Source organism: Polypterus senegalus, chromosome 9 (genome assembly GCF_016835505.1).
Source record: "Polypterus senegalus isolate Bchr_013 chromosome 9, ASM1683550v1, whole genome shotgun sequence".
NCBI lineage: Eukaryota > Metazoa > Chordata > Cladistia > Polypteriformes > Polypteridae > Polypterus > Polypterus senegalus.
In genome coordinates this window covers 615,236-634,823 of record NC_053162.1, presented here as the reverse complement: position 1 = coordinate 634,823, position 19,588 = coordinate 615,236, and the positions used below count along the sequence as shown (strand labels likewise).

At 46.7% G+C, this 19,588-nt stretch overlaps 1 protein-coding gene across 3 annotated transcripts in view; it reads right to left on the bottom strand.

The window, feature by feature from the left end:
• The window catches only part of miga2 (mitoguardin 2), a 56,347-nt gene extending 44,067 nt beyond the window's left edge, over nt 1-12,280 (bottom strand). The window contains exon 1 of one of the 3 annotated variants that reach the window (XM_039762567.1): nt 12,124-12,280. The gene's annotated coding sequence lies outside the window, so the exon portion shown is untranslated. Of the gene's footprint in view, nt 1-10,073; nt 10,179-12,123 lie in introns of those variants that run through there. The other 2 variants (XM_039762569.1, XM_039762568.1) reach the window with 2 other exon arrangements.
• Nucleotides 12,281-19,588: the final 7,308 nt, after the last annotated feature.

Here is a 19,588-nt window from a genome sequence, read left to right as displayed (position 1 = left end):
AGTGGCAGAGACGATTCTCAAAGCTCAAGTGTGTTTATCGCGGTGTGAGGTGCCTGGAATTCTAGAGGGTAAATATCGTCATTTGGAATACGTTGTGGCAGACGGCTGGGGCTCATGCCCAGTTGGGATGTCTGGAAGATGGAAGGACCAGGGAGAGGAGCAGTACCTCTCCTGGAACACGAGAAGGCAGCCACCCTGGAGGGTTTTGGGGACACGGGAACAGAGCTTGGAAGGTCAACCTTGTGGGGACCCATGCCCACCACCAGGGGGCGCCTGGATGGCTCAGAAGCCACGGTATGCAGCACTTCCGCCACACCAGGAAGTGTTGCAGGAAGGTTATCAGGGAGCACCTGGAGCACATCCGGGTGCATTATAAAAGGGGCCGCCTCACTCCAGTCAGGGAGCCAGAGTCGGGTGCAAGAGAGAGGAGTGGAGGCGACACAAGGAGCGTAAAGGACTGAGTAATTGTGAGACTATTTTGGTGGTTGGTGTTGTGTGTGAAGAAAAGAAGAATAAAAAAAGTGTGCTTTTTGGACATCCAATTGTCTCAGTGTCTGTCTGGCGCTAGTATGGTGCCATCTACTGTCACAATGTACATTTCATGTCTGTTCCGTGCCTACGACAATCTGGGTGAATGTAGGATGGCAGGAATTGTTGAACACATACCTAAAAAAGAAATGTTTTTTCACATTTTAGTAATAATTGACAAAATGTAGACTTGAAGTGTGTAAGTTCAAATATCAAATTTCACAAAAAGGTACAAATATGACAAAACAAGAGCACTTTTATTCAACAATATAACAGTAGAAAAAGAAATTGTGTTAGGATGCGATGCCGACACGTCCACTTGGGTGGTGCAGTGGTAAGAACTTCTGACTCGTAATCAAGAGGTTGCGGGTTCGACTCCAAGGGCATCCATTTTGAGTGGTGAGCTGCTCTTATTCTTACTATTATAGAATACAAACATCCATTTAATACATTTGAGTCTGTAACAGCCGCTGTACATTTATGGTACAGTGGAACCTCGGTTCACGAGCGTCTCGAAACACGTACAAATCGGTTTACGACCAAAAAGTTCGCCAAACTTTTGCATCTGTTATGACCACAGACTCGGTATACGAACAAGCCACTTTCCCTTTCAGTTCGTGCGCGCCGATGATTTCCGCACGTGTTCAGTCTCTCCCTATGCAGCGAGAGAGACACACAGAGAGAGACACACGCGTGAGACAGACACGCACGCACACACACACACGTGAGAGAGAGAGAGGGCTGGACGCATAAGGCCGAGAAGGCAGTTAACACAATGCACCGGGTTTGTTTTTAAAGAGACAGATCCGCGCATTGTTTTAACCTCGTTGTATTTAATGAAGACTTTTTTCTATTGGATTTTAACCTCCACTTCACTTCTGTTTACAGCGATCGGTTGGTAGCGTGTATTGTTTCAATGTTACTTTTCTTGGTGGTTTATTAAATTACAGATTTTTCAAATGTTCATTTTATTCCCTGTGCTTAAAACCCATTAAAAAAAAAAGTGTTTTTAGCGAGCGGTTCGTAGCACTACAGCGCAAACTCTTGCAGTGTTAGTTTTCTCTGTTGTTCAAGGTTTTCTCAGTGTTATTTAATGTTTTTACATTTAGTTTACTATTAAACTGTGCATTCTATGGTATGATTCACTATATTTGTGCTTAAAAATCTTTAAAAAATATTTACATACAGTTTGTACAGTCTGGAATGGATTAATTGTATTTACATACAATCCTTTGGTGGTAATTACTTCGGTTCACGACCAGGTTTGGGAGTTTTGGAACGAATTACGGTCGTGAACCGAGGTTCCACTGTACTTGTAAAAGTTTGTTTTTTATTTTATTCAGTTTTATTCTCCCAGTCACATTCACGCTGCCCCCAATCTGACACTGCTGTTTTCACACAAAGACGTGCTATAACAGACGAGGATGAGGATGAGGGTTCTACATCAGAGAAAGAGAACAGAAGCCCTCCCAGCAAGAAACGTCCACTCAAACATAAGAACAACGCAGCTGCGCCAGGCGTAAAGGCAAAAGATGGCACCGTTTGGATGCAGCAACGGGTCGGGCGTCATCCTGCCAGTCAATGTGCCACACGCCTGTCCTTCCAGCTTACAGAGCTCGCCTACGTATCATGCAAAGTCCGGTTTGTGATGGTCTTTATATGAAAACCATTTACATGCTACATGCTATTTACTTTGATTTATTGACTTATCTTCTGTCACACACAAGCGATTAAGGAGCAGCTTACGGACCCAACGAGCAACGTGAAACCGCAAAGCAAGGGACTGTGGCAGCGTACTAACCGATCCCTCTTTATTTTGGCAGGAAAGACGAGAAAACAGACCCTTGAATTCTTGGCCAGATGTCCGGGTTGCTTCCAGGTTCCTCCGGTCCACCAGTGATGAGGTCACCATCCCACAACCCTCAGCGCACTGCATAAATTGTCCGTCTTGCCACTAATGTTTTGTCTGTTGTACACTTTACAAACCTGGCCATAAGATTGCACTTGGAGAAAATCTACAGTATACGGGGACGGAATCCCCAACCCTTAGTCCTGGTTTTTGTGTTTATTTCTCACACTTCCTATGGCCTAAGTTCCAAGTAGACTGCAGAACTTCCTCTGTTTGATCGACATGGCCATGCTGACAGAGTACATGTGCAGTGCCACTCCTTATTCAGGAAAAGATCCCAGTCGTCCCACGGGAGAAAGCCTTTCCGAGACTGTGCTCATAAAGCTTCTGAAGTCGTTTCTGGACAAAGGCAGAACCGTAGCAACAGCTGCGTAAAGGGCGACAGGAGCTTCCACCCGCAGCTCAAGTCACTTCAGTACGCAGGTTCACATAATGAACACAGAAAAAGAGGGTCACACTAGGATCCTACGCTGACAAAACACACACCTAAATATTCAATTCTGGGGAATTATGATGTGAAACAAAACCTACTGAAGATATTCAGTCTCTCTACCTCACTGGTCCCGTGTCGGGACTCTTTACGCAGGCCCCCCTGCTGACAGCGTTAAAAAGTGTTGTGTCAGGTAGCAAGTCTTGGTTCCTGAAGTTCAAGGGGTATCCTAGTTTGTGACATTGCTATTAGAGCTTGAAGCTGGCCACTACTGCCACCAATATTAAGTTGTCACATGTCATGTGTCCCACACGGTGGTTTAGACTCCTTTGTCAGATTAGCTGCTGTAAAGCTGTAGTGGCACAGTATGTAGAAGCCACTGAAACTCAGAGGACTGCTTATTTTTTATTTATACCAGCTATCATGTACCTTTAGCCAAATTTGGCCAGAGATCCTCTGAGAAGCCGAGTACAGTGCATTCTGGGATTTGGAAGATCACCCATAATTATTATGTGGGGGTTGTCAAATGTTACGCTCATAATATAAAACAATACAGTCAGATTAATGAGAATCAGACCCTCAAACTTTTCTGCCTCCTTCGACCGCCAAGTTCACCTGAACGGCAGAGGCGGCCTCGTGTGGATTAGCAGACTAAACAAACACAAACAGGGGGACCTGCTGCTGCTCAGGGTAGGGGACCAACTCAGTTCTGGAATGAAACATAGCCTGATGTCTTCCAAGTGGGTGATCTGCATGAAATCTGCTGGTGTGGATTGTATGCCAGTCAAACACCCATTTGGCAAAGCTCAGCTGATATCTCTATGAGTGAATTAAATCCCAGCTGGAGTGTGAGCAGGGCGGGGGCAATGCCCAAATTAAGAGGCTCAGGAAAAGGAAAGAAAAAAAAATAAAAGTTCTTTTACTATAACAGAACACGAAAGCGCATGCGAGAATACGCGTCAAGCTTAATCAGCCAGTGTTGTTCCCTGTACACCTGCTGGACCCAAGTCACGCGGTCACGCTGCAGATCGATCAGCAAATTCCTTTCCTTTAAGACCGTGAAATCGTGTAGGCGGCTCAGCGCTGTGACCTCAAATGTGTGTTTGTTTTCTGTTAGTCACACAGATCGGACTTTAAATATGAACCTGCTCTTTGTATTTACTTTTCCTGCTAAGGGGACATAACAACCTGATGTTAGGGCACAGGACTTTCTGATTTTATTACCTGTCATATTCAAAAAAAACAAAGGGGAGACTGGACTATGGAATAAGGAAACATCTGTGCCAATAACTCTGTTTCTAGTATCAAGAAGAAAGGTCTATTAAACAAATGAACATAATCCACCTTAATAAAAGGACAAGCATCTGTGTGTCTGTCCTGCAGACAGAGTTAGGAAGAATAAGGTAAAAATATGAAAAATGTGTTGAAGAAAGGTCAGAAAAATCAAAAATGACAATACAAACAACAAATAACAGTATAAAAATAAGAAAACAGGTCTTATTGGCCTATTCTGCTGTCCAACATTATACACCAACAACAGAAGTGTGGTAGCGAACTTCTTAGACTCGCTCAGGTCAAATGACTGACATTCATAGCTGTAACACTACCAACCGATGACTTTGTGTGGTCAGCAATGGATGAGTGAAAATAACGAGAAATAGATGTGCACATCAAGAAATCAAAGCTCCAATACAACAAGGCTAGAGTCACTAAACTAGGCCAATGCGGTAACGACCACCATGACATTTTCCCAGCAAAACACTTTTGACTGTAAGAGGTTCAGTTCGACAAGCAATGCTGAGAGGAAGCTGCGAAAACAGGTGGCTCTATCTGAAGAGGAAAAGGCCATTGCAAGGAAAAGAGATCGGGTGCGTATTATTACACCAGACCGAGTGGACAATCCAACTACCACCTAAAAAACGTGAGGGTTTTTTTTGTTGGGGAGAGAAAGAGAGCAAGCTATTTCTAATCTATCCTTTTTAACCCCCACAATTGTAAGTGGCAACAAAACAATAGGATTCATTGCCATCACTCCTCACAAAATTGGAAATGAGGGTTAAAGCTATCTTATGTAATAATCTATTACCTTAATTTAAGATTATTAAATGTCAACAGAAGTTCAGAAGAAATGTCTCTATGACCAAACAGTGAACTTTGTGAGCTGGAATGCCAAAGGTCTCAATCATGAATTAAAGAAAAAAATAAAGTATTCTCTCACCCAACAGGTCTGTGTGAATTTCCCCTTTGGGATTAATAAAGTATCTATCTATCTATCTATCTATCTAAACACCAAGATAGTATTTTTACAAGAAAAAAAAGCAAGGATTAGTTTCAGTTGCAAACAGATTGGACTGGCCAAATATTCCACTCCACCTATACAAAGAAAACTAGACGTGTGGGAATCTTAATACATAGAACAATTTCATTTGTAGTATCAGATGTAGCATGTACTATGTACTATATCCCTCCACAACAACAGCGAGGAGTCCGTGTTCCTGGCCGAGTTTTGGTCTTAGGCTTATCTTCAAGTCTTCAATGTGACCGATTATCGACTGTGGAATTTGACTGTTTATTCGGTGCATACTTTGTTACTGACCGAAACTGAATTACAACACCACCATTTTACACCTCCTTTTTCCTTCACTTCAACATAAGTCTCCTGATAAAATGACAGCGCAAATTACAGCATAGCTGCGACCAACAGAAACGGTCTCACCGGCCTACACACTCACACCAACACGCAGAAGCAGAAACATCGACATCACGCCAGACCAACCAGCACGGGCAAGATACCTTAGAACAACAAAGACAACATATGACAAACCACAGAGCGACATTATCTGAAGATCTCCGGCAGCAAGTCTTGCACCTTGACGGTGAACGAAAAGCAAATTACACACACAACCTTTCTGTAGAGCAGCGGCAAACTGCCAGACAACAAGAAACATTACAACGGAAAAACTACAGGGACTCCATAACACTGACAACTCAAAGCAAGATATTCCCTTTATTTTACGTCGTAGGCAATTCCCCATTTGTTTAGCGCATTGTATGACTGTCACATAGTCGCAACGACAAACGTTTAATAATGCCAGGCGCTGTTTTAACCCATGGTGAGTTGTACCCTACATTTTCTTGAGTTACATCGAAACCTGGTCAAACATACAGGTACTTGCAGGTTACACACAGGGGCATATTTTCGCCGACTATAATGTTTATGGAACAAATTGCGTTTTCTGACAATTATTATAGATGTTGGTATTCTAGGTTACCTGACGGCCACACTTCACATATACTGACTTACATGTGCTCTGCATTTCACTTCTTATCCAATACGTTCTGTTAACCTGTTCATGTGACACTTTGGATTGTAAATATTTCTTCTGTTGTAAGGGACTATAAGATCTCACACTAATCAGTGACTGTTGTAATACTGAGTCCTCTCACAAGTCACTACTTATTAAAATAACCTTCTTTCTTATTGTAACATGTGATGTACTTCTCTCCCTCATCTTCATTTCATTAACACTTTCCTTCTTGCGAAATTTTCGAAAGCACGATTTGCTAGTTAACTTCAAAAAGCATTTTCAAAATCAGAAAAGCCCATTTTAGCCACCTCAGGCAAAAGAGGCGAGGCGTTTCATGTATTCCTGCAATTATTTCTAGTAGGATTGACGACTGCAATGCGGTGTTCACTGGATGTTCAAACTGTTCTTTATTCAGCCTCCAGTTAATCCAAAATGCTGCTGCAAGAATTATTACAAGAACAAGAAAGTACAAACACATAACTCCAGTCCTCAAGACAAGAACAAGAAAATACGAACACATAACTCCAGTCCTCAAGTCCTTACACTGGCTCCCGGTTAAGTTTAGGGCTGATTTCAAAATCCTCCGTTTAACATCTAAAGCCTTAAATGGCTCAGGTCCGGCTTACTTGTCTGAACTTATCGTGACTTACAAACCTGAGCACATATTAAGATCTCAAAATGCTGGTCTGCTTAGGATTAATAAAATAACAGTGGGAGGTCGAGCTTTTAGTTACAGGACCCTAAACTGTGGACTGGTCTGCCGGCTATTATAAGAGATGCCCCTTCGGTCTCAGATTTTAAATCCCGGCCGAAGACTCACAACTTCAGTTTAGCACACCCTGACTAGAGCTGCTGATTAACTGTACATACTTTATCTCTGTTGTCAGTCATTAGCACTAAAACATAAGTAACATGATAGTTAGAATTTGAAACTAACCCTCACCTATTCTGTTTCTCTTCTCGGTACTCAAATGTGGCACTTGGTGCCACGGCCCACCTGCCAAGTTGTTTTGCCTGCCTGTGGTAAAGTCATTTCTGATGGAGGATTGCAGGAATCATGGGGTAGAGGGGTTCTTTCATCGCATTGGCGCGGTTTCAGCTGTGGAATGGCCAATTGGGTGAGGCAGCTCGATGAAGGAGGTCTCCAGGACTCTAAACAAATCTAAACCATATTATGGGATATCATCTACTGTTGAATTCTACTCCGTACTTGTCATATTTCTATTGCATTATTGTATTGTATTGAGGATGACTTGTGTTCTTGTCTGTGTATTGTGCTGTATTGACCCCCTTTATTGACACCCACTGCACACCCAACTCACCTGGAAAGGGGTCTCTCTTTGAACTGCCTTTCCCGAGGTTTCTTCCAATTTTTTTTTTGTTTTTTTTACTTGTCTTCTTAGAGAGTCAGGGCTGGGGGGCTGTCAAAAAGGCAAGGCCTGTTAAAGCCCATTGCGGCACTTCTTGTGTGATTTTGGGCTATACAAAAATTCTATTGTATTGTATTGTGCTTAACATAAAGCGTGCAGGGCGGCACGGTGGCGCTGCTGCCTCGCAGTAAGGAGACCTGGGTTCACTTCACGGGTCCTCCCTGCGTGGAGTTTGCATGATCTCCCCATGTCTGCGTGGGTTTCCTCCCACAGTCCAAAGACATGCAGGTTGGGTGCATTGGCAATCCTAAATTGTCTCTAGTGTGTGTGTGCACCCTGTGGTGGGTTGGCGCCTTGCCCAGGATTTGTTTCCTGCCTTGGAGATGTCTTGCGCCCTGAGTTGGCTGAGATTGGCTCCAGCAGACCCCTGTGACCCTGATATAGCAGGTTGGATAATGGCTGGATGGATAAACTGTGCACTTTGTGTGGCTGCTGACTTGGCAGCCTAAAATAATAAATCATAATGAATAAATATTTATGTTCCCCAAATTATATTTTTGCTTTGCATGTAAAGAGACAAAAAAGAGAAATGGAGTTTAGTCTTGCACATTATTTGTCTGCTCCTGCTCACAGCCCTCAGCTGGCATGTTCAGGTGCCGCAAACATAATCTGCCATCCATTAGGAGATTTTATATATGACGAGGGATCGATTAGTGACAACGTTCAATGTGTCCGAGCAGTCAAAGGTAATGTTGTTGTAGTTTTGTTATAAAAACATCAGTAACAAGAACGTAAAAACAGGAACGCAGAAGCAGATGTTATGTGGCTGAGGCAGTAGTTTCTGGCCTCTCTTGTATTAACAGTCAGTCAGAATCGTCTGCTTATTCTGAAGCAGTCAGCAAAGTAAACGGCCAAGTGGACAATCTTAGTGTGACATTAAAAGCCACAGCTGACAGAGCAGCCCCAGAAAAGTCGTTAGAAATAATGAAGTACTACTACAATTCCAGGGAAGACTCCCGTGGTCTATGAACTCATAACTGAGGGCTGCAAAGCCGGGTATAACTTAAGAAAACCTAAACTTACAGAACATTTGAAATTCAGGGGGCTTACAGAACTAAACACCATATTGCAATCTGAAAAGAGAGAAGATTTGAATTCATCCCTCTTTGGTGACAAGATCAGCGAGTAGACAAACCAGTGACACACACAACAAGCTCATTATAGGAGGATGGCTGTGTAGACAGAATTTCATATACATTTTAGAAATTACTAATACAGAATTAGGTTTTAGGGTGCGCCACAGTAAGTAGAGGAAGGAGTTTTGTGGAAAAGCAGCCACGCCGCCCAGGGCTGACAGAGAAAATGGCTGACAAATTGGCTGTGGTGCACTGGTAGAAATCTGTCAAGCGGGAGAATTCATCCATCCATTTTCCAACCCGCTGAATCTGAACACAGGGGTCTGCTTAAGCCAATCCCAGCCAACACAGGGCACAAGGCAGGAACCAATCCTGGGCAGGGTGCCAACCCACCGCAGGACACACACACACCAATTTAGAATCGCCAATCCACCTAACCTGCATATCTTTGGACTGTGGGAGGAAACCCACGTAGACACGGGGAGAACAGGCAAACTCCACACAGGGAGGACCCGGGAAGCGAACCCGGGTCTCCTAACGGCGAGGCAGCAGCGCTACCACTGCGTCACCGCGCCGCCCAGCAGGAGAATTGTTCATATATAATTCTTACTGCAGTTTGGCACATGAAGATGGAAGCTGCCATTGTTAAGTGCCAGAAGAGTGACCCACGTGTTGCAGTGGCACGGGAGGGAGTGGCTGGTCCGTTATCTTCTGACACAACGCAGCATGTGCAATGCGGTACAACTGTGGAGAATGAACTGTGCACTTTCTTTGTGAGAATGGAAAGAGCGATGGGAAGTAGTACTTAGCCGTGAAGGAGACGTCTTTTAAAAATCAAACATCTAGAAATCTGAATTCAACTGAATCACATGCACACACTCACACATACTCTATGTGGCTACCCAAATGTGAATTGCTGTCTCCAGACAACTGCACGACAACCCCACCAAAACTATTACTTAGAATTAAGAATACGTAATGAAGAAGACGACGACCAGATGCTACTCTAAAACTATCGATTATGTGAATTTCCCCTTGGGATTAATAAAGTATCTATCTATCTATCTATCTATCTATCACTGCACCTGGTTGTTTCCGTTACTTAGAGGTACACAACTCTGCTGAAACTGCACTGCAATACAAAGACCACCACCAACACATGAGGTGGCCCACCGTGGACGATGTGAGCTGCGTCTACAAAGCACAGAGGCGGCTCACTCGCCACACAAAGTCTGAAAACGTGAGGACGAACAGTGGGCTTTCATTGTGAACATGGAAGGACTGGTGGAATATTGAACTTGACCATGAATATGATTTGAGTAGCGCTCCACTACACGGCAGTGCACGTTTTAAGTCACACACACACACAGAAAACCGAGCGTTTATTCTTACTTTTGCATACGTTGGTGCCCTCGATGCCTTGCAATGTCGTCACACACATCCAGCCCCGAGACGACGTGCGCTATGCTCTGCACACACAGCGTGTTGTAGCCACAATGTGCCACCTTCTGTGTTCTCCCTTCCACACATCAGACCAGTGCCTGCGGTGTACTTTGACCGCTTTACCCGCTCTCAGTCACTTGGCACACTTTGATGCTGGCTGCCTCCTTTGTATAATAAGTAGGAAAACATTGCAAGCTGCCAGGGAGGTTTCGGTCTAAACCATTATTCATTATTTGGTAAATGTATTCTCTCTCCGATTGTTTAATTGCAGCCTGCATGACTTCATATATCTTATTTGAGCTCAAGCTTACAAAACAAAGCACACCCAAATTGCTCCGTCCTGGGTAGGCCCATTAATTTGCAATCAGCCCTGCAAGCAGGTCCTCCAACTGACAAGGGGAACTCGAGGGTTGGTGGCAGGAGTGACACTTCAGCCACTGTAAAAAAAATTCACACTGCTCCACTCCATTCAGACTAGTGTGGTGTTGAGGTGTCACCCGTCACATGGCTGCACTTGGGTCCTAATGTGGGGTCCTGAGGAGGTTCATCGTGTGGTGGGTGCTGCAACATGCTATAGTGGTGTGTGCCACCCAAACTGACCGACCAACCAACCAACCATTTAGATATAAACGAAATCAGAAGGATTTCATTTTAGTCCGTTTGAAACTCTTCACATAGATGGAAGCCAGCTGAGGTGTTTTGGGCATCTCAAACCAGGAGGAGGTCTCAGGAGCAGACCAAGGACCAACTCCATCGCCAACCCCCCTCGTTGCCCACTTCCTCCATCTACATACTCCCTGCCACTACCTCATAAAACCCCCTGAAGATTGCTTTGGTTGTCTCTTTTGACCGTAGTATCAGTCGTCATTGACAAGCTGGAGAGATTAAATCTTTTAGCTGGCCTGGGAACACCTTGGTATCCCCCCGTGGAAGACTTGGAGGTGATGTTAGGGGAAAAAAGGGGCTGTCTGGCATCTGTACTCAGCCCAGACAACCCAGACCTGGATAACCAGATGAAAATGGGCCTATAATGTGATGTGCTCCATTACTATCCAAAATGTAGTAAATATCATGAGCTATAGTTTTGCTTATATCGGCCACCCCCAGCTGTGTGTGTTATCCAGCAACTCTTCTGTGTCCTTTGAAAAGGGACACCCTACTTCCCTAGGGCTGTTGGTGATAAAAGCGTCCGGACCTCAAGTATGAAAATCTCTAGAATTGGCGTCATTCTGCCAATATTTCACATGCCTTTATGGTCTAATCCACCAGAAATCTGTCAAGGTTGAGGATTAAGAGTGCCTCAAGTAAAGCCGTTCAACTTTCAAGAAAAACACAGGAGGTGAAGGGTAAACCTGCCCGGCTGGGCCAAACGCCTCTCCAGATCTGATCTTCCCTCCCCTATCTTAACATAGCGGCGCATCCCTATGTGCTGAGCACTGCTTAGGATTTCTATACATTTCTGCTGCATGACGATTTCTAAGCATCTTTAATAAGAAGATGGATGGCCCATACAAATGAGTCGGCTTCTGCGTAAACAAGGGATGCGACTGCCACCCGTTAAAGCTCACGGATGTTACTGTCCGGTCTGCTTCACTCCTTGCAGTTTGCGTTGAGCCAAGAACGTTTTGAAATGGAGCTCAATTGGAAAGGCTCTGCACGAAAGACGAGATGATCGATGACAGTTTTACGTTTCTTATTTACTCCCAAAGAGTTTCGCACCGCAGGGCTATTCGAACGGACCCCTGGTAAAGCACCGAGAAGTGAAGCTCACTGGCTCACGTTTTCACCTGTACTGAACACAGCGCTAACATGTCAATGCGACACCTGCATATCTGAAGATGTTCACGCGTGGGTGAAAAGAACTGCAATCCCACGCGAGCCCGTGCTCCGCGAAATAAGGCTAGCATTCGTCCAGACCCCGCCCCCCTCCTGAAAACACTGTTTTTCCATGACATCTCCATAACATTCATGTAAAGCAAATCGAATGGCTGATACTTACCGGTCCGTGAACTAAAGGACATTGCCTTTCCGAGTAACTGCTTTCCAAATCGCCCGTTCACCTTTCTCTGCCATCACTGCTCTCTTTCGTTAAGAAGGGCATTTTCTCCTCTGGAGCGCTCACGCAAACCTGCTTGGGGAAAAGGGCGGGCAATCACCGGCGAACAGACCGCCTATAGTTGAGGCGGAAGAGAGCAGATAACCAATCGGGATACTCTTTAGTACGCCGTGCGTGGAAAGGTAACCAATGAAATAGCGAGTCGAGTGACATGAAGGCGGGGCTAAAGTCGAGGCGCGTAAACAAGCGAGTGCGTCGCTGCTGGGATACGAACAGACGAAGAGAGGAGGCGGGACGGTGAGGGTTGAGTTGCGGACGTTCGCTGCCCCGCGGATGGGCTCCATTGGTAGGCACGGCTGTACGCACACCTACTTCCTCGGTCCTCGGAAGCTGCTACGAAATTTCCTGTCTCGGATTAAAGGCAAAGTTAGAAGAGTGTCGGTGTAAACAAAAAAAACCAGCAAGTATGTCACGGGTGCAGCGACTAATGCGGTGGTCTTCGTCACCACGATCAGTCCTGGGGAATCCCCGTGCCTGCAGTAGTTTTGTGAAACCAATCAGTACGTTATTTTGATGCTAATTGATGTCATTGTTTAATTAACTATTCTTTTTGTTATCATATTCTGCGTTTAGAAAGTGAAGTTTTGTGTAGTTAAGAAATTTTGAAATATTGTTCGCTTCCCGGGTCCACCCTGCGTGGAGTTTGCATGTTCTCCCCGTGTCTGCGTGGGCTTCCTCAGGGTACTCCGGTTTCCTATCACAGTACAAAGACATGCAGGTTAGGTGCATTGGCGATCCTAAATTGTCCCGTGTGCGTGTGTGTGCGCTCTGTGGTGGGCTGGCGGCCCTCCCGGGGTTTGTTTCCTGCCTTGTGCTCTGTGTTGGCTGGGATTGGCTCCAGGAGACCCCCGTGACCCTTTAGTTAGGATATAGCGGGTTGGATAATGGATAGATTAAAATTTTAAATAGTTCAATTTTTTAATGAATAAACATTTTTTCTGTTGAATTTGTTGCTTTAATTGGATCCTAATGAAGACAATTTAAAAGTGAGCAGAATAAACATAAGGCCATATGACACCGAATATTAAAATGACTTAAACGTCAGAGTGTGGGCTGTGGAGTGGTGGCTCAGAGGGTAGGGAGCTGCGCCAGTTATCAGAAGGTTGCCAGCTAGAATCCTGTAAATACCAGATGTGACCCCACTCCATAGGGTCCTCGAGCAAGACCCTGCAAGCAGGTCCTCCAAGATATAAGAAAACAAAAGGCACTTGAAGAGGGGATTCAAACAAGAGGGAAAAGAATGAGCCTGCAGCCCCCAGAGGACACCTGAACGGGGCTTCATACCCTGTCTGTTTGGCAGACTCGGCTGCCCAGTGCCTTCCTGGAGGTTTCCACCCCTCTTTTTATCTCTCCTTCTGATCAGGGGGGCTTTCTGGCCCTAAACAAGAGCTACATGGGGGGCAGTTTCAGTTGCTGTTGCCACTTGTGCATGAGGTGTGCTGCCCGCAGAACACCAACAGCCTTCAGAGTTGTTTGTGCACCTTGTGGTAAGCTGACCAGTCAATCCGAGGTCATAATGGTGTGTTTACGTGCCCAAGGGTTCCTTCTTTTAAATGAATCGCACATTTCCATGTTGTCTGCTCTCCTTCATTGGTAAAACGTGCCATCTGCACACATGCATGCCAAGGTGAGCAGCGCGTCACGGCAGAGTGAATCTGCTTTTATCAAACGTCAAGCTGCATGCAGTGAAAGGCTCATCACCATTGGCTAGCTGAGCATCCCAGTGGTGTACAGTATGCTTGTCTATGATTGGTCCTTCATGTTACGTGTCACAGCCGTGTGTAACGGGCAGCAGATAAGTTGTGTGTTTCAGTCAGATGATTGTTCGGTTGGCATATAATAAGAGTTGAAGGGAACGTCTTCTTCATTCTTCAAAAAACAAGAAAACATACGGGTGAGGTTTACCCGACAAAAGTTAGAGAATGCTGGTGATGCGGAAGACCTCGAGTCACATTCTGGTCACAGTTGTGACACGTCTGCTGAAGGACTCCATGCTGTGCGTGATTTGTGAGTTCTGCTCTGAAGAGTCACAGTGTGCGCTTTTACAGTCCGCGGCCTGCTGTACGAGCTCCTTACGTGATTTATCTGCACTCTCCCAGTCTTGACTTACAGTACCAGCAGTGTTCCTTAGCGTAATGAAGAGTTACTATAGGGACTGCCAGGGGGCACTATTGAGCCCCCAAACACAAGCACACCAAGGCAGTCCTGGGTGTAAAATAAATAAACATTGTTTTATGTACAAAACACCTTTAACTTTCTTTAAATAAAGCACAGCAAAACCAACTTTTTCTTCTCCTTGATTCCTCTTGACCAGCTCCTCTCCCGACTCCGACTCGCCAGGCTGAGATCAAGCGACCCCTTTTAACAAAGGCCCGGGAGTGCACAGCCCACCAGAAACACTTCGGAGTCAAATGGAAGTCCCTGACAGTAGAGATTGTGGAGTCCTGGCAGCTCCCCCTGGTGGCCCCCCAGAGAACCCAACCAGGCTGCCCCAAAGAACTACAGGTCCCAGCATGCCCTGTGGGTGTCTAACCCAGGGAGGCTGCCATCAAGCGTATCGGGGGAGAAAATATTCCACAATGCTCACCTGCCCTGGTCCCAACGCTGCACTGGCCTCCCAGTTGGGTAAGGGTCCCTTTTCAATCCTGGCCAGAATTCCAGCCCATGTGTGCCGTCCATTACAATACCTATATATATATATACTGTATATATAGTGAAGAAATAAAGGACACAGAGAACAGATTAAGGGTTCCCCGTAGTCAATGACGACTGATACTACGGTCAAAAGAGACAACCAAAGCAATCTTCAGGGGGTTTATGAGGTAGTGGAAGGGAGTACGTAGATAGAGGAAATGGGCAACGAGGGGAGGTGGCGACGGGGATGATGTCATCATCAGGGCCGGAAATGAGGTCATCAATGTGGGACTGGAGGTGAAGTCAGCATTGTAGGACGGAAGTGTCACCAGTCATCCCAGAAGCAATGTCTTCCTTTCCTCATGGTGCTGCTGGACTTCTGAAAGACCCACTTAGCCCTCTGTTTTACTAGTAAGAAAGGGCACCAGGAGAAGCTCACCTGTGGGCACCGCTGGGGGTTGCCATCTCTTACGGAGCACTGCAGGGACCTCGCTCGGTGGCACAAGCTGGACACGACAATCACCATGACTCAAGTAACAGTGATGGACAGAACTCTATACCAATGGCCAGCCCAAAGGATGGTCTTGTGTGCACCTAGGAGACCAACAGCCAGAGCTCTGTTCCTTCCTTTAAAAGCCCCCGACACCCCCTCACTCAGAGCTTTCCTCTGTCAGCTCCCCTCTCAGCCCGGCAGAAACTTGTGCTGAACAGCAGAGACCCCCGGTGCTCACAGGGCCAGGCAATCCCTTCTACTCCAGAGGGTAACTGGACTGGAAAAGTGCGAGACCACCCAGAACAGAGGGTGGGCCACCAGTGCAGTCCTTGCAGCACATTTGCCTTCCTAACTCTAACTACGGGGTCCGACTCTCCACCAGCCAATCCAGCAGCTGCACTTTTACTGGCAACATGACGACCGACACAGTGGGCTTGAACCACAAAGAGGAACTGCAGTGCCGCCTGCAACCAGATGGTACAACGAAGGTGACGCTCCCGAGAAAGAAAGACCTGTGTGGAGAAGGGCGAGCAGAGAAGGAGCAAAGCGTCACTTAACGTCACACTGTAGCCTGTCATTCTGAGGAGCGTCAATTGTCATTTCAGGTCTCCTTCGTGCTTTTACCCTGTGTCTGCATATCTGTCTGTTGGGTTTAACGGGCTTTCACGTCACATTATGGGGTGTATTAAAGAAGTCTGTGGCCGTGCCCAAACCGCAACAGACAAACCGAAAGTGTGTGTTTCATGGCGACTGCTGCTGATATGTGAACCTTGCTCATAAGTTCATCAATTGAATCTGAAGCAGAGATTTCCTCACTCACCCTAGGAAGTGCGCACTCCTGGACTTGGGCCGCTGATCCTATCCCTCCTTGCAGATCCTCCATTGGATGGGAAGCGTCTGTGAAGTGCCATCTTCAGGCCGGACCACTAGGGGGCACTGCAGCACCACAAACCTGAGACACAGCCTCGCTGACTTAAATCAAAGGATTATTAACAGAAACACCTCACGTAAAAGCACCAAAACTGTTCTTCTCACGTTGTCTTCTCCTCCACACTTTCCAGGAAAGTTTTGTTCCGTCCTCCTCACCCAACTCCATGAGGCTGAGAGGCTTCTTATACAGTATGTTGGACCCCGGGGGTACTTGTGGTGCCATGCCGTAGCCTGATGGACGTACTTCTGGGTCACTTAAAGTTAGGAGCATAAGTCCCTGCAGTACCCTCTGGTGGGACCCTCTGGCGGCACCCACGGAACCCGACAAGGCTGTCCAATGGGACTACAATACCCAGTGTGCCTTGCGGGTTTCTGCACAGGTAGCATCACCCAGGGAGGCTGCCATCTAGTGTGTTGGGGGAGCATGTGGGCCTGACAGGTTGTCTCTTCCTGTCCTTGTGTCACACTGGCCCTCCTGGCCAGCTAAGGGACAAGAACCTCTCCGGGCAGGGACGCCTGCCTGCACGTGTGCACCATCCGTCGCACCAGAGACGTCCTATCGGGTGTAAGGCTTGGCTTGTCATGCTCAAGGGGAATTGTTGCCCCAGTCTCAGGGGCTTGCAGGTTTTCTTCAAGGTCCACTCTCTGTTTGGCTTGATCCAATTAGATACGTGCCCACCACCCTTAGAGAAGGCAGGAAAAAAGAAAACTTTTAACAACTCTCTGCTTTCCAAAGTCCTGTTGACTCTGCTTCTGATTCTCGTACTTGAAGTTTTCTTCTGCTTTTAATACCCTTTCTTTTTTTTTTCTTTCTTTTTGACTTGGGCCCCGACCTTCACTTTGAATTTGCCAAGTGTTTTGAGTTATAGGGTCTCTCAGGGTCTCCGTCTGTGTGTTAAGCCCTTCCCAGTTTAGTCTCAAGGTTTTCATCTCTTGGTCCTTCTGACCCTGGTGGCCTTCCAATTTGCCAGAACACCTAGGAGAGCAATGAGTGCAGCGATCACCGGAGCCTTTCCTGGTGTATCTGGGCCACCTCAGGATGATCCATGGGGAGCTTTGGCTGCCATCCATATCCCGGTTATTTTTCTGCGTTCATTTCACCCTCCCAAGCCTTCCAGGACCCTCTGCAGAGCAGCTGTCCCACAGCCTGATGCTGCCACCTCCATGCTTCACGGTGGCATTGTGTCTCACCCAGACCAGGGGTTTAATCTGATGGCCAAAACGCCCATTTGTGGTCTCATTGGACTCATAATCTTCTTCTGCTGACTTCAGAGTCTCCCTTGTGCCTCCTACCCGGATGTCATCTGTGTTTGTTCTCTTTGCCACTCTCCCAAAAAGCTGCCACAGCAGTCATTGTCTACCCGCTCTGAGCCACTGTAGCTTGTCGCTCCTTCACAGTTCTCAGAGGTCTCTCGGTGGTCTCCCTCATCTTCTTCTGTTTTTGTGGACGCAGATTCACAGCTGTGCCACGCTCTCTCTGTCCGTATCTTGGTGGCTGGTCTCGCTGCATTTTCTTGTCACCATCCGCAGACCTGTGCCTTTCATGGAGTTGCTCGGTTTGTTCTTTTGTCCTCATTGCCACCATTCTGAGTCAGCACAAGTGAAGCTGCAGGCAGGTGACCTCCACGGCTTTTCAAACCAGCCCATGTGTCACATTTTTAGATTTGTCATTAATGGAGAGCACTTTGCAGAGATGTGCTTTCACTTTGACGTTAAAGAGTCTTCGACCACGAAAATGTCCAGGGCATGAGTACTTACTGTAGCGTGCCACCCAGGCACATCGGAGGGTCTCCTTCCAGACTCCTCAGAGATGAGCACTACCACTCCGGGACTTGAGGGGGCGCTGTCGCTGACACTGTCGCCTCTGTTTCCACCCACAGAAGACTCCCAAGTGAGGCTGACTGACTCCGCCCCTTTGCGGTCCAGTGACTATAAAGTCGAGACGCAGACCGCCGGACGGAGTTCAGACCTGAATCCGTGACTCCCCTCATTTGAGAGGCACTTTGGTCTCTTTGTGTTTTGTTTCTGTTTTTGTGTCACTGTGGGCACCTCAGTTATTAAAGGGGGCCACAACACTTAAAACATTGCGGCCCTCCTTGTGTGATGTTGGGCTACACAAAAATAAATGGTATTGTATCGTATCATACGGTGCCTTATGTGCATCTGTCCTCATAGCATATAGTGCCTTTCACATCAGGATCAGATGTATTGATCTTTGCACAGTATGGTGCCTTTCACATTTAGAGGCACATCAGACTCACATCTCTCTGTCTGTTATGTAGTGCCCTTCCTATAAAGTCTATCTATGTAATTGTACCTTACACATTTGCCAGTCAGGTCAGGTCAGGTTGGCTAGCGGGCACTGGTACAGCACATTGCTGCGCCCAGCACACAATGAAACAGCTCAGAATCCTGGTTGGCAACCCTCCGAGGTAGACACGCTGCCCAGTCCCATCTTCTGTCAGCTGCAGCCAGGTGTTACGTGGGCATCCCCTTGGCTGTTCCAGCCACTCGGGTCCTCAATAATGAGTCGGACCACCCTCTGGTAATCACATCACATGGCCGTAGTGCCGTAACTGACTTCCCCTGACAAGGCAGGTCATGTGCCTCATTCAGGACCCCATGAGCTCCACAAAGTCACACCAGCGGCACCCAAGGACCCTCTGAAGAGACCCACATGAAGGAGTCCAGTATTCGTCTTGGGTCGCTGGATAGCATCCATATCTCACAAACAGCGGGCACCAGGACTCTAAAGACTTGGACCTTCGTCCTTTAAGATATCGCGAGCGCCACACACTCCTTTCCAGCGACCTCATGCTCTCCCAATCCGTCTACAGACTTCATAGGAAGAGTCACCAGAGACGAGGATGCCTCAATGAGGTGGGCACTCTCTCCTCAGACAGACACACTGCTGATGGCCGTCCCTAAGAGGTCATTAAAGACCTGGCTCTTGGTTTTTATCAGGACCCTCGCAAGCCCAGACACTCAGAGTCCCGATCAGAGCCTCCAGTGTAAACTGTTAATACCCCATAGGGGGGTCAGGATAGGGCAGAGTGCACTTTAGAGCTGTCCTCCAGAAGCGTCAACCACTGCGTCACCCGCTTCAAGGGACTGGGAGCGTGGTAAAGGCGCTATATAAATGTATTTGTGAATTCCCCCTTGGGATTAATAAAGTATCTATCTATCTATCTATTAAGTGTTTTTCTTACTGTACGGGATGTCTCCTCGCGGGAGGCATCGGCGGGGTTCTTTCCATTTGAGCCATCGTGTAGACGCCTTCGCTTTGTTTCC